Here is a 27,327-nt window from a genome sequence, read left to right as displayed (position 1 = left end):
CAAGGGGAAGATGATGTCTGAGTTTTAAGGATAACGATGAGAAGGTGAAGAAATACAGAAAGATTTTTCAAGCATAAGGTACTACAGTGGATGAATGTATAGATAGGGAAGGAAATAATACTAGAAATACAGGTTGAGGCTATTGGGAAGAATTTTACAAACCCTATTCAGTTCAGGGGCAGAATTATAGTTTCAAATCAATTAGGATGTTTCTGTTATGCACTGCGTAGGGCATCATTTTTCTTTTAATGGTTTTTAAGAAAAACCATTATTCTATTGGGTCAGGTATCATTATATACCAATCAACCCAGAAACCTGCTATGCATGAGAAGCATGTCTGGGAAAGGGAAGATAGATGTTAACACTGCAAAAGAAAAAATCAATTAGGATGCTTTGGGCTGGGAAAAAAATTAAAAACTCAAAATGGCTTCCCTAAATATCTCACCTCATGAGAAATACTGAGATAGGTTCCTTTTAAGGTTGTTTATTTCAGAACTCATCAAAACCATCAAAGGCCCAGGTCTTTCCTTCTTTCACCTTGGCCACCCTCAATATATTGGCTGTGGCTCTGAAACTAGTCCCTTCACAGTTGCAAGATGGCTGTAGCAACTCCATACATTACATCTTCGCACAACACAGCTCAAAGGCAAGAAGAATGTCTCGTCCTTTTACCCCTTTGTAAATACAGAAGAAATTGTTTCCAGAACACCTTAATAGATATTCCTCCAAGTCTAATGACTAAGAATTATGTTAGATGATTATTATTCCTAAGCCAATTAACAGTGAAGGGGAATGGAATTAACATGATTAGCTGAAAATAATCAAGATTCACCCAGTCCATATTGAAGTATATTGCCCCCAAATGCCAAATTTAAACCTAAGTTTGCTAGTTAGCTAAGGATAAAAGAAGAAAGGTTATCAGGTAGTGATCAAATAGTGTTTTCCACAAGAAATTAGCCTAGGGGAGGAATTATTATTTTGGTATTATCGGGGTTTTCTTTGAAGACAAGATTCATCCTATCTCTGTCTCACCTTACTCTATCTTCTTTATCATATTATCCTGTTTAACTTCTTCCATCAAATTGATCAATTTCTGAAATTACAATTTTTGTATGCTAATTATACGTATGTCTTCAATCTCATTTCACTGTAAGAGGTCTTTTTCTTGCTTACCACTATATCCCAATGGTTAAAAGAGTGCCCACAATAAATATTTATTGGTGAAATTTATAAATGAACAATATTGTTTTCCTTCTGTGGACAATTCAATTAATGCAAATTTCTTATTTATTGAATGTTTATCCTTTTTAAACTATTATATGTATAATTTGTGAAATATATGAAGTCATTAGAGGAAAGACAATAGGACAGACAAAAAGAGAGGTACAGGAGGATTTTTCTTCCAAGGCACAACCTGCCAATCAAAAGTACAACTGGTTGCTTAATTTTAAAGCTTTAATTATCTCTTCTAGACACTATATCAATAAGAAACCTAACATTCTGACTTTTCTAACTGAAGGGAAAAATGTTTAATAGCCTCAGTTCCTAAATACAGAGATGAATTCAAATTAAATACACAATAGACTTAGGCACATGTAGGAGCACCGTCATGATGTTACATACTACTTAGCCATGTTCAGCATCCAATACCACACTAGCTGTTGCAATCTCTTGCTATGACAGTCTTCTTTGGTTAATTTGATTTCAATTTGTCATACAGAATAAATTCTAAAAACCTTTGTACCTCCCACCAATGCTGAACTCATTAAAGATAATATGGAGAAATTTCTTAGTTTATTCTGGGTCCGAATGCCATAATTCTGGAGAAGGCACTGGTACTCCAAATATTAAGTGACTAATTTCAAATATCCTTCCACATTCTCCCTACAAGTTTAAAAATCAGTTGATCAGCCTGGGGCTGTCATAAATTTCCTGGAAAAATAAATGGCTGTCTTTACAATAATAAGAATAAGAAGGAAAAAGCTGACAACTTCTGAGAATTTAGGAAGTGTCAGACACTATTCTCAGTATTACACATGAAATAATTCAGTTAATCCTCACAACAAACCCATGGAATTATCCCCTTTTGACATAAAGGAAACTGTGGAACAGAGATGCTAAATGGCTTTTCAAAGCTCAGAGTAAGTGGCAAAGACAAGGCTCAAACCCAACAGGCTGGCTCCAGAATCCCTGCTCTTAACCATTTACATGCACGGTCTTTCAACTCCTCAATTGAATTACTGTCACAATGAAAGCAAGCTTTGAAAAGAAAAAAAAAAAAAATTTATACAAATTCATTTCCATTCCTCTAATTTTAAAAGAAAAGCAAAAGGAGGTAAACATAGGGCTAGGGAAAGGTGAAAGGTTTCTTCCTATCTTCTCTCCTTTGTACAATTTTCATTAAAGTTCTTGCTAGTGACCTTAGACTAGTATTGAATAGTCAACTTCTCTCAAAACCTCTTCAACATGAAAGTCTCACTCAATTATGTAAGGTAAGAAAAGAAATTAAGTAGACATTATACATCCTATTTTACAGATAAATAATGTACCTATATAAATATGCAGACAGAGATATAAGGAACCCAAGATCTCAAATCTATATTCTGTCTGTAAAGGGGCATCCCTCCATAAAATATTCCTCAGTGATGTGTGTGCACAAAGAACAAAGAGAAGGAGATAAACACTTTACATATTAGCTGGGGCTTTGATTCCAAACTCTACTTTAATTCCCTAATGTATTAGCTGGGCCACAAAAAAAAAAAAAAACCTACTTTGCCATAGCTGGAGGTAGACCCACAGCTGGAAACTAAATCAGCCTAGACAGTCTTCTGCATCCTTTCACCCCTAACGTCACACACAAATCGTAGATCTTACCATTTGCTGGGGGCGCTTATTAGACTCCTCTCTTATGTTATTATTGCTCTCATGTATCCACTGGGACAAATGAAGTGAGAAATACCATCTTTCAAGACTTTATTTATATCTTTTTTATATTATACCAGAAACTTCCAAATGTACCAAGATAAAATAATCAATTAATTTTATCATGAGATCATTCTCTTAAGTTGAGAATTCACCTCATATTCTACTTCCCTGCTAGAAAAAGTTTCAGTTAAGTAGCCCAACCAAACCTAGCAGATAAGGCAATGCGATATGACCCAGATGACAGAATGGCCCGAATAATGGGATGCCCATAGAACAAAATGCCTCAAGCTTTATTCTTCACTGTAAAATGTAACCAAGTAAGCTTTTCTCTATTATCAAGTTTATCTTTGTTCTCACAGAGAACAAGATCCAACTGTGGATTTTCTTTGTCTATAATTTCAAGGTATCCAGGATAATCACCTTCCATTTTCTCCAATAAACTCCAGATACCTGGATATATCAATCACAAAAATCAGTATCATTTTTCACACAATGATTTTTGCAAACATTATACATACACACATCACAGCCACCTGTCCAATTGGGTGTTATTACCCTTATTTTACTTAAAATATTTTACTTACTTATTTTAATTAAGTAAGGAAATTAAGAATCAGAAAGTTCAAATTACTTGTAAGGCTACACAGCTAATTTAATCTCACCCAAAAATCTTTTTTATTTCCCCATTCATTATACTGTCTCATCGAAGCAACTTAATAACTCCCTTCATTTACTCAATGTTATTTCTCTCTCCTTCTTCCCTATTGAATCAACAAATAGGAAAGCATATTCCCAATTACAGCTTTTGTAAGTGCAAGAAGGCCAGCCCCTCACCTTTGTGGCATCAATTAGAAACATGATAGGAAACAACAGAAAACCAGACTCTGCTGTTTTCACAGCAAACATAAAAGCTATAATAATATTCTAAATTTTGAAAATGCCCATTAAGAGGATTTATGTACTTTATTTAAATTGGTTCTGTTTAATGTATGATGAGTTCAGATATTTTCCCAACCAGTATTCTGATGTTTTCCATTTTATCAATGACGATAAACTTTTATGTTAAGAAGTTAATTCATTTTTTTAAAGTCAGTTTACTTTAGTGAAGAAAGTCATCACAAGTTCCCATTTGTTACTGACTCAATATATAACTTACTTTTGGTGTTATATAGGGCTTTTCCCTGAAATATACTTCTCTGTGTGTTCTCTAGGGTAAGAGTATTTCTCTCAGTGACACCTAGTCATTGAATAGTTGACTTCCAGTCTTGATAGATCATCAGTCTTGCAACTTAGAGTCTTCCACCTCTGGATTTATGTTCAGTGTCAAACTCTAATGACTTTATATGGGTGATTTTCTTCTTTCAGCAACAGGAAAAGCACTGCTATTAGACCTAGTTTTACATATCCTCTCATTCCGTCTAAAATTTCTGAGTCAAGCTAAGCATCTGCATTTTTTCTCGAAGTCACAGATAAAATGTTTCAAAATATGAAAACAACTCAAATAAGATAAAATCTGTTCTCTACATAATTATCAACTTCTGTCTAGGTTGAATAAAGATTTACCCTTTATGGACTCTATTGCTTTATAAAAAACAAAGTATGGATATAGAGGAAGCACTTTCTGCCTTTAAAGAGTATTATCTAGACTACAAACTGCTTCACTGTAATGTTCCCTTAGGAACTGAAACAGCATTGGGGAGTTTCCAAAGTTCCACTTAGTTTAAGAGATAGTCAGTACAAATCTACTCTCTTAAATGGAGATTTTGGACATGGATTTCCTTAATTGAACGTTCATATCCAGGATATATTAAGAGGGAACTAAAATTTGATGACGCAACATTATACTCTCTAAGGAGAATCTTCTAATTAGAAATCTCCTTACAAGAGTGGAGCTTAATTAATTTTGAATCCCACTCATTTTATGATGTTCCAGGATGCAACTGCTTTTCTCATATCAGTTCATTGAGTCCCTTTTAGTTTGAATATGATTATACCAGTTTTTTTAAAATATAGTCAAAAGGAGATTCAACGCACACAAAGTTAATTTTAAGTCATTCTAAAACCCTTCTTATTCACTCAAAATTCAGTGACAATTCCAAACTATTTGTGAAGGTCTATTTAAAATATAGTATAATTTAACATATATAGTATTTAAGGATAGGCAATTTTAATAAAGGCTTAAAACAACTATATTCATATTTATGTACATCCAGTATAATGAATATTTTTTAACTGAACCAATAAAATGTATTATCTCTAAAGAGGTTCTCCCTGTAATTTTGAAATAAGGGGAGGAAATAAAGCTTCCCAGCTTTAGAGTGGGAGGAATATATTGTTCTTGGAAAATATCCATCTCTTTCCTGCTGTTCAATTAATTTCCTACTTTATTTCACTTTTCCTTTCTTCTTTTATAATATTTATATATTTTCCATACGTAAATGATCTTTTTTCCTCTTTAGTTCTTGATCTTTCCATAATCTATATGTTTGAAAAATGTAGATTTGAAGCTTGATTAGTGATTCCAGGTAGAGATTTTCTTATTATGTTACTTAGAGACACATGCTGGGGTGTTATATTTAAAGACAGATGGCAAAAATCATATGAACACTCCATGTGGCTAGCTCTGTATCCATCAATTTTCAGCTGAAGAGGCTAGCTCAAGCATCTGCAATAACCATAGAAGAGAAAATAAAAATGGAGAAGACTAGAAATTTTCACTCATTAAAAAAGTGGTTTTATTTGCTCTGACACCAAAATATACTGAATTTGAAAGTTCTTCAGATGGTTGTGGTGTAAAGCACTCCTACAGAGAAGTGACTGTTTTCTAAATATACATAGCTCATTTCCTCTGAGTCGGAATTTTAACTGGGAGCCAGGAACAGATACAGCTATCTTAATGTTTTATGGCGCCAGCAGATAGAACTACCTATCATATTAGGATTGCTTCATTGCTGGATTCCAAAAGTACTAGGTTCGAAACCAATAATATCACCCACAGATCCTCCCTTCTAGCCGCCCTCATCTTCATCTCAAAAATTTGCTAATGCTGTTAAATGTACATTTCTGCCCCTGAAAACCCTGTGCCTTTCAAGAAGCCAAGAATCTCATCCAAGAAAACAAACTCTCCATTGTTTCTGAGATTCACCAAGTTTCACTTTATCCTTAGGAATCCTGTTCCATCTGTGAAGTCCTGACTACAAGTTAGACCTCTCCAATAAAGCCCCTGCTCCAGTTTCCAGACTCTTTCCAAGGGCAGGTATGTCCCAGGAATCATTACTCCCACCATGACTCAGGTGACTCTGACTCCATCTCAGAGTGAAAGAGGACATATGTGCTCAATCACACAAATGTAAGGACATCTAATTTAACATAACAAATTTATACACAGCCATATAAGTATATATTCACACAGACATGCACACACACACACATACATGCACATGCACTCACTCTCTCTCACTATTGATGTAAGAAAGTAATAATCCTGAAAGGATGGAATAATATAGTACTATGGACTGAATATTTGTGACCCTTCATAATTCATATATTGAGACCTAATCCCCAATGTGATGATGTTTGAATTTAGGGCCTTTAGGAGTTTATCAGGTCATAAGGGTGGAGCCTTTGTGAATGGGATCAGTCTCCTTATAAAAGAAGCTACAGCAAGATTCTCACCCCTTCCAACATGGGAGGACAGAGAGAAGATGGACCCATCTACCAATGAACCTGAAACCAGACACTGAACCTGTTGATACCTTCATCTTAAACTTCCCTGCCTCCAGACTGTGAGAATGTTTATAATCCATCCACTTTATGTTATTTTGTTACAGTAGCCCAAACAGACAAAAACATAAAGTATGAGAAACAAATATTAGAAGAGTATTAAAATGTTAAAGCGATAAAATGATCAAATGAAAGCCAAACTGGTTATGAGAGGTTATGAGTAAGAAAGCAAAAAGTGGAAGAGACAGGGATTTGTGGAAATGAAAGAAACAGGAACAGAAAAGACTCTGAGGCAGAGGAAGATAGATGTTTTTGGTCAGCAACGTTACCAGGATAAGCTTACAAGTAGTAACCAATATTACTTTCAGTCCTAACTGATGCCTTTGTCTTAGTCTTGAACGCGCTGCTAGTTTAATGCCTTAAACCTGCTCTAAGAGCTCAGGTAAAGCTCTCAACTAAAGTTTACCAAGAAATCTCTTGGAACACTTGGAGCATGAGTGCTTGGGAACAGGAGACACACCCAGACAAGACCAAATCTTTCTCTGAACTCAGTTCTGTATCTCTTCTCTTCTCGTCAAAAAAATCTTCTCTGCAGTTCATGAATTCTGCACGTACTACAGGATGAACTGGTTCTAATATCCACCTTTAACATAGGTGAAAGGGTTGTTTATTTCAGAACTTTATAAAGACAACTAAAGAAATAATTGACAATAACAGAAACCATACTAGAGAACAAAATCTTAAAAAAAAAAAAAAAAGCTCAGTCATTGAGACAGACACATCTTAGAGTTAACCCAATAAGTCACCTTAGGATGTATGGTCCACTCCTCATTTGCATAATCTCTTCCCCTTGAGTGTGGGCAAGACCTGTGACTTGCTTCTTACCAACAGACTATAACAAAGGTGATGGGCAACCATTCTCTTGACTACGTTACATAATATAACAAAAATGATAGAATGTCACTCTCATGGTGACTCCATCTTAGACAACTGAGTTAATTAAATCTCTGGATGAGATCACAGGCCCAACCGCACCTTTATTTCAGCCTGGTTAGACTCTGAACAAAGGACCCAACTAACCCATGCACTGAGTCCTAGCACAAGGAAACTATGGAATAAAAAATGTGTTTTGTTTTGATCTGGCAAATATGTGGTAATTTTTTACATAGAAACAGAAAACTAAAACAAACACACATGCACATAAACCTATTCTGAATTGTTTATGTCAACCTTCCTAATTTTAACCTTCTTAATTTTAACAGTCTCCCTGTATATTATATCAAGCATATTTTTAAACGCCATCACATGTTAAGAATATTTTTACTATAAAAGCTTTTGGAGAGATTTTCATAATTTTGCTTATTTGAGAACAAATATTTCATTTCAGTTTTCCTTGTTATTTTACCTCTATCATAAGATATGACAGTTGAGTTAAGCTGCAGTTGAACAAGTGATAAAATGTTATGCTCTATGGATATTTCCTTAAATGTTAACTTCTTTTAATTTCCAAGATTTCCAATTCTAGAGTCATTTTTCTGGTTGTACATATATTTGTAGGTCATCTGAAAGTTTATAGCCCTACAAATTGTGCCTATATTACGTAATGGATAAAATGGCCCTGCACAAAAGCAAATTATAAAGAATAAAAGACAAAGGTGTGAAATTCACTTCTAATTCTACTTCAATAAGCGTTTAATGAAACTTTTTACAAACTCTGGCTGAGGGAAAAATTTCCCTGCTGGTTCTTTTCTTATCCTTTTTTTCACGGTCTAATTTGGGATCCTTGGCAGGCCCTATGTTGTGTTCCATCTTGATCCGCGTCTCATGGGAATATGCACTGAAAAGACAGCGCAGTCGCAAAGGCATTTCATTCTTTCTGAAGATAATGTTCCAAATGATCACTCTAAGAGTTTTTATGAATTAATGCGCATAGTTCCAGCTGTTCCCAACCCTATTAGTTACTACACAGATCGGTTCAAAAGCTAAAGTCATGGAGATCTTGTCTCCTTCAATTCTCTTGAAAATGACTCCTCAGTTACCAATTTTTCTGGAAATGACTTCCCTAATTGTCTGAATCTATCTACCAGGCTTTGTGAACATTGCTCTTCTCTCTTCTGAGAAGAACCTACTCTAGGAGGGGTTTTATGTGGTTTTGCTGGGGAGGAAAAGCCTTTCAGGTCCTGAGCACTCCATCCTCAAGATGCTCACTCCCCTCAATATGAACCCAGTTCAGAAGTTATTCACTCCACAATGATTTCCTTATTGTGATATCAAACATCATCTTCCCACTACTGCAGCCAGGATCTTGCTGTTAATCATTTTTTATCAACCATGTGTGGCCTACATTTTTTCAACCCTTTTTTTTTACAACCATGTCTACGACTTTGGAAAGTAACAGACCCCCTAAGGGCAGTTACCGTGTACCAAAAGGAAAGGAGACTAAACAGAACATTTCCACTTAAACAAATCTAAACAGAAAAATATGACAATGGATAATGACATTTGAATGTCATGAAAAGAAAGGCAGTAGCAAAGGCATTTGAAGTACAACTTAAAAGAATGAAGTATAACAGAACATGGCTAGAAAGTGCCAGGCAGTATTTGCTACATTCTAAAAAGGGATTGCTGGATGTATTTCTCCGTATGTCATTAAGAGGCATGCACTTGTCTTGGGTATCATACCAAGTCACATATAGAGACAGACCTCGATATCATTTTGGACAGTAAAGGAAAGATGTGACAAAAGATTCGCTCTATCAAATTTCCAAGCAAAGATATGAATAATAGAGTCAAAACACCTAATGTTTTTTAAATTGTGTATGCTCTTGATGAAGATTAAATATTCTACTACATCAAAAACCTTTGAAAATCATACAATAGTAGTAATTTGTTACATTATTATAATTAATATCAAAATGTAGTATAGTATAATGGCTAATCATCATGAATTTTGGAGTCAGATAAATCTGTGTTAGAATTTAGCACCCTCCATTTAGCAGTGGAAGACCACTGAATGAGTGAATTAAACTTTCTAAGCCTTCGTTTCTTCATTGGTAAAATATAGGAAATAACACTTTCTTCATGGCAAACAATAAATTAGATACTCTTTATATAGTGCTCATCATAGGGTCTAGCAATTAGTAAGTGTTCAGTATCTGCTAGCAAGTTTTATATTTACTTCAAATGTCTTATAGAAGAAATTATTTTTTATATTTATATAAAGAGAGGAAATTGTGAAGAAAAGGAAAATGTAGCCAAAAATAATTAGTTGAAGACAGTGGTGAGATTAAAATACGTCATAAAGTCATACATACTCTGCTAGATATAAACCATGAATTTAACTCAGAGGTCCCTAGAAGCTGGTGTGAAGAAGAAAACGTGATCAGTCATCTGACTTCAAAAAAAAAAGAAAAAATAGAAAGCCATGTTTAAAAGAAACCCAGATAGGGGAACTCCCTGGCAGTCCAGCCGTTAGGACTTGGTGCTTTCACTGCCGTGGGCCCAGGTTCAGCCTCTGGTCGAGGAAGTAAGATCCCACAAGCAGTGCAGCCAAAAATTTTTAAATAAATAAATAAATAAAAGAAACTCAGATATTCTAAAAAAAAATGTGTCACATCTCTACGTCCTCACAATAAGGTCTCTATGTGAGGTGTAAATATTTTCCTCAATTACTTTTTTACAGTAAAGCAAATAGACAAGTGTTTCGATTTTCTTATAACATCCCTCAAATTTGGCTAATGGAATAATACTAAAATGCAGTTTCGTGACAGTAATTTTAAAATGGTGCAGTTTGGGTGCATGACTCTCTGATGAAAAACAATACATCAATAAATAAGTCTTAGTAATAACCATGTTTCTGCAGCACTTTGAAATCCATGATTATTTTTAATTCTAAAAACTAGGTAAAGCAAGTATATTCATCCTCATTTTATAGATATGGAAACTGAGTCTCAAACAGGCTCTATGATTTGCCCAGAGTTATATAGGAGATCGTAACAGAGCAGAGACTCTATCTTCTGTTTCTTAATCTCATGCCCTTTTCACAAATCCCATTCCCTCTTCACAATAATGTCCTGAAATGGACTGACCATTGGAAAAGCATAGAAAGGACTCTAGCTTCTGCCACTCTCAGGGATAGAAGCCATCTTGAACAACCTTGTTTTGACAGATAAAAATCTGATTGGAAAGTCTCAACCAGGCAGAGTTACTTCCATGATACTAGTGACTTGGGGGACTTCACAAAAGTAATTCTTAAAATGCAAGTCATCTATAAGCTATAAGAAAATAATAACAATAATGTTTTTTATTTTCACAGTGCTTTAGATTTCTCAAAATACTTGCATATGATAGTTTGTAGTTCCCTAAAGAAGGCTGCCCCTGTTAAGGGGCAGCTTCTTTACAGCAGATGAGATGTCATTCAATTACACCTTTTTCAGAGAGCTGCAGATTAAGCAAGAGAAAATAGAACCATATATGGACACTCTGAAACAAGATCCTTTTACACAGCACAACCTTAATAGGTGGCTTTTACAAATACATCCACATGGCATAGAAATTACTCATATACTGAAAGAAAATAGTGCACGTAGGTGCTTATTAATTTGTAAGCTGATATTTTATAGCACATAAAGAAGAAATGGCAAAACTCGGCAAAGAGTAAACATTTTAAAAAGGAAGAATTCATAACATATACTCAGACCTCAAAAAAGATAAAGATTCCAACTGCAGTTTGAAAAGGTTACACTGCTATTTTTAAAGGCAACCCACAACCACGTGCAAAATCTGGTTTTAGGGAAAATATTTGCTAAGTACTTAAATTATGGAATATTCTGTTTTCCAAAGGATGCAAATATTTGGTCTGTCAATAATTAAGTTTCTGTGTTTCCTGTAGGAAGTTGGTGCAAGGATAAGGAATGATGGTGTGAAATTCAACAGTTACTAAAATTGAGCAACTTGGAATGAAAAAGGGCTTTTTAAATTTTATTATCTAATATAGTTCTGAATATGGCAATGACCTAAGGATTATGAATATGGAAAACATCTCATTTTGAGTCTAACGTTTTGATCCTAGTACCTCATTTTCTTCCAAGAAAATAATGTAATCAGGTTGAGAGAACACATGCAGAGCAAAGATTAGCCAATTTTAACTAATGCTTTCTGGAAATTGTGCACAGTGTACAATAGGGGCTTTCATTACCTGGGTGACACATGGCTGGTGACAGGAATCTGACTTCACTGATTACTGCAGGCTTCCATCTGGTGGCAAAACATGCTCCTTGTTCATCTGATCCAGGTTGAGATCTTAAGCCAGTGTCTGTCGGGGAACTGTCTTGAAAACAATCAATCCAACAAAACCATAACGTCTCAGAACAAGATAGGTAAATTATTTCTTTGTAATCTATCCAAACCCCAACCAATAACCAAAAAATAGTTTTCTTATTTTTTAGTTTTCAACTGAGAAAACAGAGCTGCTATTACAGTTGCATTTTGGAAATTACTATTTTGCTATTCACACTGTAAAGCTCAAATTTTTTAAAAGGGTATATTGCATTTGTGCTTAAACAACATCTAGCAAAATATATACGCAGTAGATAGCAATTACTTGTGATAATACACCCTTCAGCAAAAGACCTTCCCATGGTCCCATATTTAATATGGAACATAAGAGACTATCACTTGTTTCCTTTACTTATCTCCCTCTCCTGCTTTGTTCCTTTGTTCCTTTTGTTTTGTTCATCTATGAACATAGTTAGGTAATCAACAAAAAGTAAATTTATAAAAATGTAATATTTTTTAATCTATGAAGAGGACTCCAAAGGTGATGGAAAAGCTCATAGAAACATATTTGGTTACTTTTAACTCAAAAATCATTTTGGTTGCCAGATACTCTTTTGACATATGATACCAATTCTCAGTCTAAATGCAGATTCTGCTCCTATGACAACCTAAGCACAAATGCTTTTCCTTCTCCTGCCATTGAAATAGGTGTTGAGGACACCTTGTATGGCAACATCCTTATTCCCAAGGCCTCTGGACTGGAATGATGAAGTGCAGGTGACAACTTAAACTGGCTGACATTTTCTGGATTTACTTTGTTGGCATCAATAAGGAAATAAGAGGAGTAAAGGGGGAAATATTTATCCTACTTCTAGAAGGAGGTAAGAATGTTAGGAAGAAAACACATACTCCACTTAAAAGGACTGAAGGAGAGTAAGTGTCATAATGGGAAAGCTAGGGTTCTTTAGAAAAAGGAGATGAAGGGAATAGGAATGGGCAAAAATGAGATGAGGAGTGAATTTGGTAAAATAACAGGATACAAAATTAATCACAGAAATCTATTGCATTCCTATACACTAATGATGAAAAATCTGAAAGAGAAATTAAGGAAACACTCCCATTTACCACTATAACAAAAAGAATAAAATACCTAGGAATAAACCTACCTAAGGAGACAAAAGACCTGTATGCAGAAAACTATAAGACACTGATGAAAGAAATTAAAGATGATACCAACAGATGGAGAGATATACCATGTTCTTGGATTTGAAGAATCAACATTCTGAAAATGACTCTACTACCCAAAGCAATCTACAGATTCAATGCAATCCTTATCAAGTTACCAATGGCATTTTTCACAGAACTAGAACAAAAAATTTCACAATTTGTAATGGAAACACAAAAGATCCCAAATAGCCAAAGCAATCTTGAGAAAGAAAAATGGAGCTGTAGGAATCAGGCTCCCAGGCTTCAGACTATACTACAAAGCTACAGTAAGCAAGACAGTATGGTACTGGCACAAAAACAGAAATATAGATCAATGAAACAGGATAGAAAGCCCAGAGATAAACCCACGCACATATGGTCACCTTATTTTTGATAAAGGAGACAAGAATACACAATGGAGAAAAGACAGCCTCTTCAATAAGTGGTGCTGGGAAAACTGGACAACTACATGTAAAAGAATGAAATTAGAACACTCCCTAACACCATACACAAAAATAAACTCAAAATGGATTAAAGACGTAAATGTAAGGCCAGACACTATCAAACTCTTAGAGGAAAACATAGGCAGAACACTCTATGACATAAATCACAGTAAGAGTCTTTTTGACCCACCTCCTAGAGAAATGGAAATAAAAACAAAAATAAACTAATGGGACCTAATGGAACTTAAAAGCTTTCACACAGCAAAGGAAACCATAAACAAGATGAAAAGACAACACTCAGAATGGGAGAAAATATTTGCAAATGAAGCAACTGACAAAGGATTAATCTCCAAAATTTACAAGCACTCATGCAGCTCAATATCAAAAAAACAAACAACCCAATCTAAAAATGGCCAGAAGATCTAAATAGACATTTCTCCAAAGAAGATATACAGATTGCCAACAAACACATGAAAGAATGTTCAACATCACTAATCATTAGAGAAATGTAAATCAAAACTACAGTGAGGTATAACCTCAAACCAGTCAGAATGGCCATCAGCAAAAAAATTTACAAACAATAAATGCTGGAGAGGGTATGGAGAAAAGGGAACCCTCTTGCACTGTTGGTGGGAATGTAAATTGACACAGCCACTATGGAGAACAGTATGGAGGTTCCTTAAAAAACTAAAAATAGAATTACCATACGACCCAGCAGTCCCACTACTGGGCATATACCCTGAGGAAACCATAATTCAAAAAGAGCCATGTACCACAATGTTCATTGCAGCACAATTTACAATAGCCAGGACATGGAAGCAACCTAAGTGTCCATCAACAGATGAATGGATAAAGAAGATGTGGTACATATATACAATGGAATATTACTCAGCCATAAAAAGAAACGAAATTGAGTTATTTGTAGTGAGGTGGATGGACCTAGAGTCTGTCATACAGAGTGAAATAAGTCAGAAAGAGAAAAACAAATACCATATGCTAACACATATATATGGAATCTAAAAGAAAGAAAAATGGTTCTGAAGAACCTAGGGGCAGGACAGGAATAAAGATGCAGATGTTGAGAATGGACTTGAGGACACAGGGAGAGGGAAGGGTAAGCTGGGATGAAGTGAGAGAGTGGCATGCACTTATATATACTACCAAACGTAAAACAGATAGCTAGTGGGAAGCAGCCGCATAGCACAGGGAGATCAGCTCGGTGCTTTTTGACCACCTAGAGGGGTGGAATAGGGAGGGTGGGAGGGAGACACAAGGGAGGGGAGACACAAGGGAGGGGAGACACAAGGGAGGGCAGCTATATGTATACATATAGCTGATTCACTTTGTTATAAAGCAGAAACTAACACACCATTGTAAAGCGATTATACTCCAATAAAGATGTTTTAAAAAAAAAAAGGATGAGGATGAAAAGAATTTTCTTAATGGCAGAAGGCACATGAGAAGGGTTTAGGAAGCCTGTGAGATGCGGGAGACTGGGTCAAACAACGGAGGCAGATGGACAGGGGAACGGTATAGTAATGAGTCCTGGTGATGGATGACATAGGCAGTTGAGGTTCTAAAGGTGACTAATCAGAAGAGGGATGTGAACCGTGATGGGATTAGTCCTGAGAAGGCCTTGAGAGACATCTGGTATGTTCATGATGGATGTTTTGAGCCCAAGTCGTCTGAGAACACCTTCTCAGAGGACTTAAAGGCCTCTTCTCTCTTAACAGCAAAGCAGTGGTGCAGTCTAAGAAAGGACAGATCCTTGTAGACTAGGAGGCCAGGACCTATCGCTTTCCTTAGTGAGCGTGGTGTGATACCTAAAGAAGTTACATCATAAAAGTGATGGAAAAACTAAACCATTGCAGGATGTTTTGTCCTTGTGATAATGGATATATTATATTCACTAATATAGGATACTAAAGGAATCTGTTATTGTTCTCTTCCCTTTCCCCCAAAAGTGACTAAAACTTGGTACTCTACCTCAGGCCTCTCTGCCTCAGAGAATCTGAGATTTGAAAGTAAAATCTGCTATGCATAAGCAATAACTCCCCCACAGGTTAAATCTGAGGTGAAGACACTTGGATGAACAGGATAAAAGCTGGTGCTGGGAAAGAAGACCAGTGAAAGAGAAGCTTCCTCAGGCAAGGTAGGCTCTAGGGGCTTGGGGAGATGCCATGAATGCAGGTAATATCCCTGATGGTAATGCCTTGTGGGATATCCATGGAGGCCAAGAACCAGTCAAAGGTCTTTAGGGACCAAACGTATGGTCCATGCATCCTCCCTAGGATTGCTGGAGAATGCATTTCTGAGCTTGCAGAAAGCAAGAGGGCTTGGTAGGTGGTGGAGGGAAAAATGGAAAGTAGCTTTTCCAGAAAAAGGAGCTACACGAACAGGGAGGGCCATTCCACCTCCCACATCTTTCTATATGCACATAAGTATCCTTCTTCCCCCTTCCAAATTTGGAATCCAAGGAGTGAGAAGACAATTAAAACACGTGACTGAGATTTCATTTCTCACCTCCTTCGAGAGTAGGGGCACGGAGACTGATTTTATTTGAGTTAGAAAATTAAACCAAAATAACATTTCCTGTACTGATGTGTGAGAAGGAAATACTTATCACTTCCACATATAAAAAGTCCTTGCAAGTTACTTATGTTGGTTATTAGTCCAATTCCTCTCAATCTTCCAAAGTTGCTGTCAAATCAGGATGTGCTGAAAGCCTACCATGTGCCAGGAGCAGTACATATATTACATGATTTAATCCTCACAACTTTTCCAAATAAATAGCATCAAACCTATTTTTGAATTGAGGAAATGAACTCAGACAGATTAAGAAATTTGACAAAGGCCTCATAGATGGTAAGATGCTAGTCAGGATTTAAGTCTAAGGTTGTATAAATCCAAAATTCATGTTCTTTTATTTCACCATGCTGCTCCAAAAAACATACATGGAAGATTTTTTGTTTTTGTTTTTGTTTTTTGCGGTACGCAGGCCTCTCACCGCCGTGGCGCCTCCTGTAGCGGAGCACAGGTTCCGGACGCGCAGGCTCAGTGGCCATGGCTCACGGGCCCAGCCACTCAGTGGCATATGGGATCTTCCCAGACCGGGACACGAACCCGTGTCCCCTGCATCGGCAGGCGGACTCTCAACCACTGTGCCATCAGGGAAGCACGGAAGTATTTTTTAATGCATAAAATGATACATAAATGAAAGCATCATCATTATTATGTTAAAGACTCTGGGGATCAGAGAACATAGGCATAGTATTCTCAGAGTTTTTTCTCATTTCCAGGCATAACAAGGGTACATGCGATTTTGAAGCAAATAACTTTGGGAGTAAAATGTAAAGAAATTATATTTCTCTCTTAAAATATTGTTTCATAATGGTCAAATGTGGTTTTATAAAGAGTCAGGTATTCAGACAGGCTGTCAGAGTAGCTTCAATTCTCTTTTAAAAGTGATCAGATCATTAGAGCAAGTACTAGAACCAACGTTATGTAAAATTAAATTTACTAGTAAAAAATCAGTTTTTAAACCAAGCTAAAGGAAAAAAAAAGATAGAAGTCACTAACTTCAGATTGGAAGGAAGTTTAGGGAAATGTACGTTGATCCATGTAAGGGATACATGTAAGATCTATAGTTGTTCTTAATTCAGCACTGAAAAGAAGACCCTGACTTCAGAAAAGCTCATGAAATTGACATAACTTCAGTGAAAGTAAATCTGAGCCTCAGATAGGGATTTAAAACTCTGTTCCACTCAAGTCTGGAAGTTAAAATTTGGTGGTACTTAAAATCAGATTTTTAGGGCTTCCGGGAAGATGGCGGAAGAGTAAGACACGGAGATCACCTTCCTCCCCACAGATACACCAGAAATACATCTACACGTGGAACAACTCCTACAGAACACCTACTGAACGCTGGCAGAAGAACTCAGGCCTCCCAAAAGGCAAGAAACCCCCCACCTACCTGGGTAGGGCAAAAGAAAAAAGAATAAAGAGACAAAAGGATAGGGACGGGACCTGCACCAGTGGGAGGGAGCTGTGAAGGAGGAAACGTTTCCACACACTAGGAAGCCCCTCCGCAGGCGGAGACTGCGGGTGGCGGAGTGGGGAAAGCTTCAGAGCCGCGGAGGAGAGCACAGCAACAGGGGTGCAGAGGGCAAAGCAGAGAGATTCCCGCACAGAGGATCGGGGCCGACCGGCACTCACCAGTCCGAGAGGCTTGTCTGCTCACTCGCCGGGGCGGGCGGGGCTGCGAGCTGAGGCTCGGGCTTCGGTCGGAGCACAGGGAGAGGACTGGGGTTGGCAGCGTGAACACAGCCTTGAAGGGGTTAGTGCGCCACGGCTGGCCGGGAGGCAGTCCGGAAAAAAGCCTGGACCTGCCGAAGAGGCAAGAGACTTTTTCTTCCCTCTTTGTTTCCTGGTGCGCGAGGAGAGGGGATTAAGAACGCTGCTTAAAGGAGCTCCAGACACAGGCGCGAGCCGCGGCTAAAAGCGCGGACCCCAGAGACGGGCATGAGACGCTAAGGCTGCTGCTGCTGCCGCCACCAAGAAGCCTGTGTGCGAGCACAGGTCACTATCTACACCCCCTTCCGGGGAGCCTGTGCAGCCAGCCGCTGCCAGGGTCCCGGAATCCAGGGACAACTCTCCCGGAAGAACGCACGGCGCGCCTCACGCTAGTGCGACGTCACGCCGTCCTGTGCCGCCGCAGGCCCGCCCCGCCCTCCGTGCCCCTCCCTCCCCCCACCCCGAGTGAGCCAGAGCCCACGAATCAGCGGCTCCTTTAACCCCGTGCGGTCTGAGCGAAGAACAGATGCCCTCCGGCGACCTACACGCAGAGGCGGGGCCGAATCCAAAGCTGAACGCCTGGGAGCTGTGAGAACAAGGAAGAGAAAGGGAAATCTCTCCCAGCAGCCTGAGAAGCAGCGGATTAAAGCTCCACAATCTACTTTATGTACCCTGCATCTGTGGAATACCTGAATAGAAAACGAATCATCCCAAATTGAGGAGGTGGATTTTGAGAGCAAGATTTATGACTTTTTCCCCTTTTCCTCTTTTTGTGAGTGTGTATGTATACGCTTCTGTGTGAGCTTTTGTCTGTATAGCTTTGCTTCCACCATTTGTCCTAACGCTCTATCTGTCCATTGTTTTTTGTTTCTCTTAATAATTATTTTTTTATTTTAATAACTTTATTATATTTTATCTTTATTTTACTTTATCTTCTTTCTTTCTTTTTTCCTTCCTTCCCTCCTGCCTTCCTCCCTCCCTCCCTCCCTCCCTCGTTCCTTTCTTTCTTTCTTTCTTTCTACTACTACTAATTCTTTCTTTCTGCTTTTTCTCCCTTTTATTCTGAGCCGTGTGGATGAAAGGCTCTTGGTGCTGCAGCCAGGAGTCAGTGCTGTGCCTCTGAGGTGGGAGAGCCAACTTCAGGACACTGGTCCACAAGAGACCTCCCAGCTCCACGTAATATCAAACAACGAAAATCTCCCAGACATCTCCATCTCAACAAAAGCACCCAGCTTCACTCAATGACCAGCAAGCTACAGTGCTGGACATCCTATGCCAAACAACTAGCAAGACAGGAACACAACCCCACCCATTAGCAGAAAGGCTGCCTAAAATCATAATAAGTCCACAGACATCCCAAAACACACCACCAGACGTGGACCTGCCCACCAGAAAGACAAGATCCAGCCTCATCCACCAGAACACAGGCACTAGTCCCCTCCACCAGGAAGCCTACACAACCCACTGAACCAACCTTAGCCACTGGGGACAGACACCAAAAACAACAGGAGCTACAAACCTGCAGCCTGCAAAAAGGAGACCCCAAACACAGAAAATAAGCAAAATGAGAAGACAGAAAAACACACAGCAGATGAAGGAGCAAGACAAAAACCCACCAGACCTAACAAATAAAGAGGAAATAGGCAGTCTACCTGAAAAAGAATTCAGAATAATGATAGTAAAGATGATCCAAACTCTTGGAAACAGAATAGACAAAATGCAAGAAACATTTAATAAGGACCTAGAAGAACTAAAGATGAAACAAACAATGATGAACAACACAACAAATGAAATGAAAAATACTCTAGATGGGATCAACAGCAGAATAACTGAGGCAGAAGAACAGATAAGTGACCTGGAAGATAAAACACTGGAAATAACTACTGCAGAGCAGAATAAAGAAAAAAGAATGAAAAGAACTGAGGACAGTCTCAGAGACCTCTGGGACAACATGAAACGCACCAACATTCGAATTATAGGGGTTCCAGAAGAAGAAGAGAAAAAGAAAGGGACTGAGAAAATATTTGAAGAGATTATAGTTGAAAACTTCCCCAATATGGAAAAGGAAATAGTTAATCAAGTCCAGGAAGCACAGAGAGTCCCATACAGGAAAATCCAAGGAGAAATACGCCAAGACACATATTAATCAAACTGTCAAAAATTAAATACAAAGAAAACATATTAAAAGCAGCAAGGGTAAAACAACAAATAACACACAAGGGAATCCCCATTAGGTTAACAGCTGATCTTTCAGCAGAAACTCTGCAAGCCAGAAGGGACTGGCAGGACATATTTAAAGTGATGAAGGAGAAAAACCTGCAACCAAGATTACTCTATCCAGCAAGGATCTCATTCAGATTTGATGGAGAAATTAAAACCTTTACAGACAAGCAAAAGCTGAGAGAGTTCAGCACCACCAAACCAGCTCTACAACAACTGCTAAAGGAACTTCTCTAGGCAAGAAACACAAGAGAAGGAAAAGAACTACAATAACGAACCCAAAACAATTAAGAAAACGGGAACAGGAACAAACATATCGATAATTACCTTAAATGTAAATGGACTAAATGCTCCCACCAAAAGACACAGATTGGCTGAATGGATACAAAACAAGACCCATATATTTGCTGTCTACAAGAGACCCACTTCAGACCTAGAGACACATACAGACTGAAAGTAGGGGGATGGAAAAAGATATTTCATGCAAATGGAAACCAAAAGAAAGCTGGAGTAGCAATTCACATATCAGACAAAATAGACTTTAAAATAAAGACTATTAGAAGAGACAAAGAAGGACACTGCATAATGATCAAGGGATTGATCCAAGAAGAAGATATAACAATTGTTAATATTTATGCACCCAACATAGGAGCACCTCAATACATAAGGCAAATACTAACAGCCATAAAAGGGGAAATCGACAGTAACACACTCATAGTAGGGGACTTTAACACCCCACTGTCACCAATGGACAGATCATCCAAAATGAAAATAAATAAGGAAACACAAGCTTTAAATGATACATTAAACAAGATGGACTTAATTGATATTTATAGGACATTCCTTCCAAAAACAACAGAATACACATTTTTCTCAAGTGCTCATGGAACATTCTCCAGGATATATCATATCTTGGGTCACAAATCAAGCCTTGGTAAATTTAAGAAAATTGAAATTGTATCAAGTATCTTTTCTGACCACAATGCTATGAGACTAGATGTCAATTACAGGAAAAGATCTGTAAAAAATAAAAACACATGGAGGCTAAACAATACACTACTTAATGACGAAGTGATCACTGAAGAAATCAAAGAGGAAATTAAAAAATACCTAGAAACAAATGACAATGGAGACACGACGGCCCAAAATCTATGGGATGCAGCAAAAGCAGTTCTAAGAGGGAAGTTTATAGCAATACAATCCTACCTTGAGAAACAGGAAACATCTCGAATAAACAACCTAACCTTGCACCTAAAGCAATTAGAGAACGAAGAACAAAATAACCCCAAAGTTAGCAGAAGGAAAGAAATCATAAATATCAGATCAGAAATAAATGAAAAAGAAATGAAGGAAACAATAGCAAAGATAAATAAAACTAAAACCTTGTTCTTTGAGAAGATAAACAAAATTGATAAACCATTAGCCAGACTCATCAAGAAAAAAAGGGAGAAGACTCAAATCAATAGAATTAGAAAGGAAAAAGGAGAAGTAACAACTGACACTGCAGAAATACAAAAGATCATGAGAGATTACTACAAGCAACTCTATGCCAATAAAATGGACAACCTGGAAGAAATGGACAAATTCTTAGAAATGCACAACCTGCCAAGATGAATCAAGAAGAAATAGAAAATATTAACAGACCAATCACAAGCACTGAAATTGAAACTGTGATTAAAACTCTTCCAACAAACAAAAGCCCAGGCCCAGATGGCTTCACAGGCGAATTCTATCAAACATTTAGAGAAGAGCTAACACCTATCCTTCTCAAACTCTTCCAGAATATAGCAGAGGGAGGAACACTCCCAAACTCATTCTATGAGGCCACCATCACCCTGATACCAAAATCAGACAAAGATGTCACAAAGAAAGAAATCTACAGTCCAATATCACTGATGAACATAGATGCAAAAATCCTCAACAAAATACTAGCAAACAGAATCCAACAGCACATTAAACGGATCATACACCATGATCAAGTGGGGTTTATTCCAGGAATGCAAGGATTCTTCAATATACCCAAATCAATCAACGTCATACACCGTATTAATAAGCTGAAGGAGAAAAGCCATATGATCATCTCAACAGATGCAGAGAAAGCTTTTGACAAAATTCAACACCCATTTATGATAAAAACCCTGCAGAAAGTAGGCATAGAGGGAACTTTCCTCAACATAGTAAAGGCCATATATGACAAATCCACAGCCAACATCGTCCTCAGTGGTGAAAAACTGAAAGCATTTCCACTAAGATCAGGAACAAGACAAGGTTGCCCACTCTCACCACTCTTATTCAACATAGTTTTGGAAGTTTTAGCCACAGCAATCAGAGAAGAAAAGGAAATAAAAGGAATCCAAATCGGAAAAGAAGAAGTAAAGCTGTCACTGTTTGCAGATGACATGATAGTATACATAGAGAATCCTAAAGATGCTACAAGAAAACTACTAGAGCTAATCGATGAATTTGGTAAAGTAGCAGGATACAAAATTAATGCACAGAAATCTCTGGCATTCCTATACACTAATGATGAAAAATCTGAAAGTGAAATCAAGAAAACACTCCCATTTACCATTGCAACAAAAAGAATAAAATATCTAGGAATAAACCTACCTAAGGAGACAAAAGACCTGTATGCAGAAAATTATAAGACACTGATGAAAGAAATTAAAGATGATACAAATATATGGAGAGATATACCATGTTCTTGGATTGGAAGAATCAACATTGTGAAAATGACTCTACTACCCAAAGCAATCTACAGATTCAATGCGATCCCTATCAAACTACCACTGGCATTTTTCACAGAACTAGAACAAAAAATTTCACTATTTGTATGGAAACACAAAAGACCCCGAATAGCCAAAGCAATCTTGAGAATGAAAAACGGAGCTGGAGGAATCAGGCTCCCTGACTTCAGACTATACTACAAAGCTACAGTAATCAAGACAGTATGGTACTGGCACAAAAGCAGAGAGATCGGTGGAACAGGATAGAAATCCCAGAGATAAACCCACGCACATATAGTCACCTTATCTTTGATAAAGGAGGCAGGAATGTACAGTGGAGAAAGGACAGCCTCTTCGATAAGTGCTGCTGGGAAAACTGGACAGGTACATGTAAAAGTATGAGAGTAGATCACTGCCTAACACCATACACAAAAATAAGCTCAAAATGGATTAAAGACCTAAATGTAAGGCCAGAAACTATCAAACTCTTAGAGGAAAACATAGGCAGAACACTCTATGACATAAATCACAGCAAGATCCTTTTTGACCCACCTCCTAGAGAAATGGAAATAAAAAAAAACAAGAAAAACAAATGGGACCTAATGAAACTTCAAAGCTTTTGCACAGCAAAGGAAACCATAAACAACACCAAAAGACAACCCTCCGAATGGGAGAAAATATTTGCAAATGAAGCAACTGACAAAGGATTAATCTCCAAAATTTATAAGCAGCTCATGCAGCTTAATAACAAAAAACAAACAACCCAATCCAAAAATGGGCAGAAGACCTAAATAGACATTTCTCCAAAGAAGATATACAGACTGCCAACAAACACATGAAAGAATGCTCAACATCACTAATCATTAGAGAAATGCAAACAAAACTACAGTGAGATATCATTTCACACCAGTCAGAATAGCCATCATCAAACAATCTAGAAACAATAAATGCTGGAGAGGGTGTGGAGAAAAGGGAACCCTCTTGCACTGTTGGTGGGAATGTAAATTGATACAGCCACTGTGGAGAACAGTATGTAGGTTCCTTAAAAAACTAAGAATAGAACTACTATATGACCCAGCAATCCCAGTACTGGGCATATACCCTGAGAAAACCATAATTCAAAAAGAGTCATGTACCAAAATGTTCATTGCAGCTCTATTTACAATAGCCAGGAGATGGATACAACCTAAGTGTCCATCAACAGATGAATGGATAAAGAAGACGTGGCACATATATACAATGGAATATTACTTAGCCATAAAAAGAAATGAAATTGAGCTATTTGTAATGAGGTGGATAGACCTAGAGTCTGTCATACAGAGTGAAGTCAGAAAGAGAAAGACAAATACCATATGCTAACACATATATATGGAATTTAAGGGGGAAAAAATGTCATGAAGAACCTAGGGGTAAGACAGGAATAAAGACACAGACCTACTAGAGAATGGACTTGAGGATATGGGGAGGGGGAAGGGTAAGCTGTGACAAATTGAGAGAGAGGCATGGACATATATACACTACCAAACGTAAGGTAGATAGCTAGTGGGAAGCAGCCGCATAGCACAGGGAGATCAGCTCAGTGCTTTGTGACCGCCTGGAGGAGTGGGATAGGGAGGGTGGGAGGGAGGGAGACGCAAGAGGGAAGACATATGGGAACATATGTATATATATAACTGATTCATTTTGTTGTAAAGCAGAAACTAACACACCATTGTAAAGCAATTATACTCCAATAAAGATGTTTAAAAAAATCAGATTTTTATAATAGATGAATGTTAGTGTGTTTATACTTTATTAACTCAAATTATTGTATAATTACTCAACAGATGGTTGAAAAGCAACAATGTGCCAGAAGGGAGGTGAAGAGTTGGGAGAAAGGGCAGAATAAGGACCAGACTGAGACTCAAACAAGAAGGAGGGAGTCAGGGAACAGATTCCCAGATCGTTCCAGATGAGAGGCCCATGTGGTCAAGACACAGTGTTTTAGGACCCAACTCTCACAACAGAGGTTCTGGAACTAGTTAGCAGCATGGTTTTCAATCAAGAAGGTAGGATGGAGTAACCAGGAGATTGCTGCACATTAGATTCCCAAGCAAGAAATAGTTGTTTTACAAGAGATCAATAAATATGACCCCCCAAACAGAAGATTAGTTCAATCTTAGGGTAACTGGCCCAGCTAGTCAAATAGTTGAAGTCAGGACTCCAGTTCTGGAAAGAGGGGGAGACAAGACAAAGACACTACTTAGACTGTATGAGAACAGATCCTGGGTCGATACCCAGACCTGGGGATTGGACCAAAAACGTAGGAAAAGAATAGCAGATGAGGATTTTTGGATGTTTGGTCTTCTGAGCTGGTCAAAAACCCAAAGTTCTTCCTTTGTGCACCAGATGCCGAGTCTATGGATGGAAAAGAACGTAGTGGGACAGGGTAGGGAGAACTGTACAGAGGTAAAGAAGTTGAAATCGAGTGCAGTAGTCATTACTAGAACACCAGATTTATTCCAATCTCCAATCAGCCATGTCAAACATGAGGAGGGTAGAGAAAGGGAAGCTTTGTTGAAGGCTTTTAAGTCACACACAGGCCCTGTGAAAATTAATTCCTTTTCCAGGGAGAATATGAGTTTCTAGCCAGACACAGCTTGGAATAGCTGGAAAGACAGAGGCTAACAAATATATCATACCAAATGAAATGAACACATTTTAAAGCACCTATCTCCCCTTCGGAAATTGCTCACATTAGATACTATATTCATTTAAACTAAACTGCGTTGTTTTCTCCCATTCAAATGTAAAAGTGTCCTAAGAGATTTAAAGGCAACCATTCAGCTGCTGTGACACAGCTGCTGTGTCACTAAGCAGGTTAGCTAAGAGTTCACTAAGAGAAGGGGAGGTTAAGAGGCACCTTACAGAAGCCAATGTCAAAAGCCACTTATGTGGCCCAGGCTCCTGACTTCAACCCAGATGTCAAGATCAGTTCATTACTGGGGATCCTCCCTGCCCTGTATCTTGTCCAAAATGGACTAGCATCTTCAGGGCATTATTATCCCCTCTTTACTTTCTTATCATATTAACTTTCTTCCACAAAAGAAAACTCTTGCTGACATAAATGTTTGATTAGACGCTTTCATATATTCCAATATGAAATGTTCCCTCTCAACCAGGGCTCATGAAATATACATCAAACAAGTTCTTTGTGCAGCATAAAACAAATTTCAATACTCCTCTTCAAATAAAATAATAACAGCGTTAGACTACTTCTAATTCCTATAATTGGCTTCTGGAGGTAGTTATTATAACCCAAGGATATACATACATGCAAATTCGATTTTTCAATAAACCTAACCTGCCAGCCTGGGAATTCCAAAGACCAAGGATAATGACTTTTTTGGCTTTTGCTCCAATTATCTTACTAGGAGACATTAGATTGGGGTATTTTTCAGTCACCTTACTTGTAAAATTTTGAGAGTCATCAGGAGATGATGAAAAATGTGGCTTTGGTGACATTACCAGGGAGTTTATGTCTCATGAAAAGAGAAGAACCAAGGTAGAAAACTTGGGAATACTAAAGAGTAAAGGGAGAGCAGAGGAAAGACACACACTGTTATGCTATGAACATTTTGACTCAAATGTTGAATCCTGACCCTCAAAGGTGATGGTTGGAAGAGTGGGGTCTTTGGGAGGTGATTGGGTCATGACAGTGGAGCTTTCATGAATGGAATTAGCCTTCTTATCAAAGTGATCCCACAGAGATCCTTAGCCTCTTCTACTATGTAAGAATACAGCAGGAACATGCTGTCTAATAACCAGGAAAATCACCCTCACCAGAACACAACCATGCTAGCACCTTGATCTTGGACTTTCCAGCCTCCAGAACTGTGAGAAATAAATTTCTGTTGTTTATAAGCCACCCAGTATATGGTATTCTGTTATAGCAGCCTAAACAGGCTAAGAGAGAAATTGGTACCAAGAAGTGGGGTACTGTTGTAACAAATATCTAAAAATGTGGAAGCAGCTTTGGAACTAGGTAATGGGTAGAGGCTGGAAGAATTTTGAGTTTCATTATAGCAGAAGTCTCCTTTGCCATGAACGGACTATTAAGGGCAATTCTGGTGAGAGCTCAGAAGGGAAAAAGAAGAGCTGTCAAGAAAGCCTCAACTTCTTAGACAATACCTAAGGAATCATAAACAGAATGTTGATAGAAATATATGAACCATAAAGGCCATTTGGATGAGGTCTCAGATGGAAATGGAGAACATGTTATTGGAAACAGGAGGAAAGGCTATCCTTGTTATAAAACGGCAAAGAATTTCGCTGAATTGTGTTCATGTGCTGGTGTTTTATAGAAGGTAGAAATTGCAAGCTATGAAATTTTATCTTTAGCCAAAGAGATTTCTAAGCAAGGTTTGAAGGTGCGACTTGACTCCTACTGATTGCTTATAGTAAAATGTGAGAAGAGGGGAAATTACTTAAAAATGGAACTGTTAATCAAAAATGAAGCAGAGGGCTTCCCTGGT

The sequence above is a fragment of the Globicephala melas genome, chromosome 17 (assembly GCF_963455315.2).
Source record: "Globicephala melas chromosome 17, mGloMel1.2, whole genome shotgun sequence".
In the NCBI taxonomy this organism is placed as follows: Eukaryota; Metazoa; Chordata; class Mammalia; order Artiodactyla; family Delphinidae; genus Globicephala; species Globicephala melas.
Note: the sequence above shows the minus strand (reverse complement) of the source record.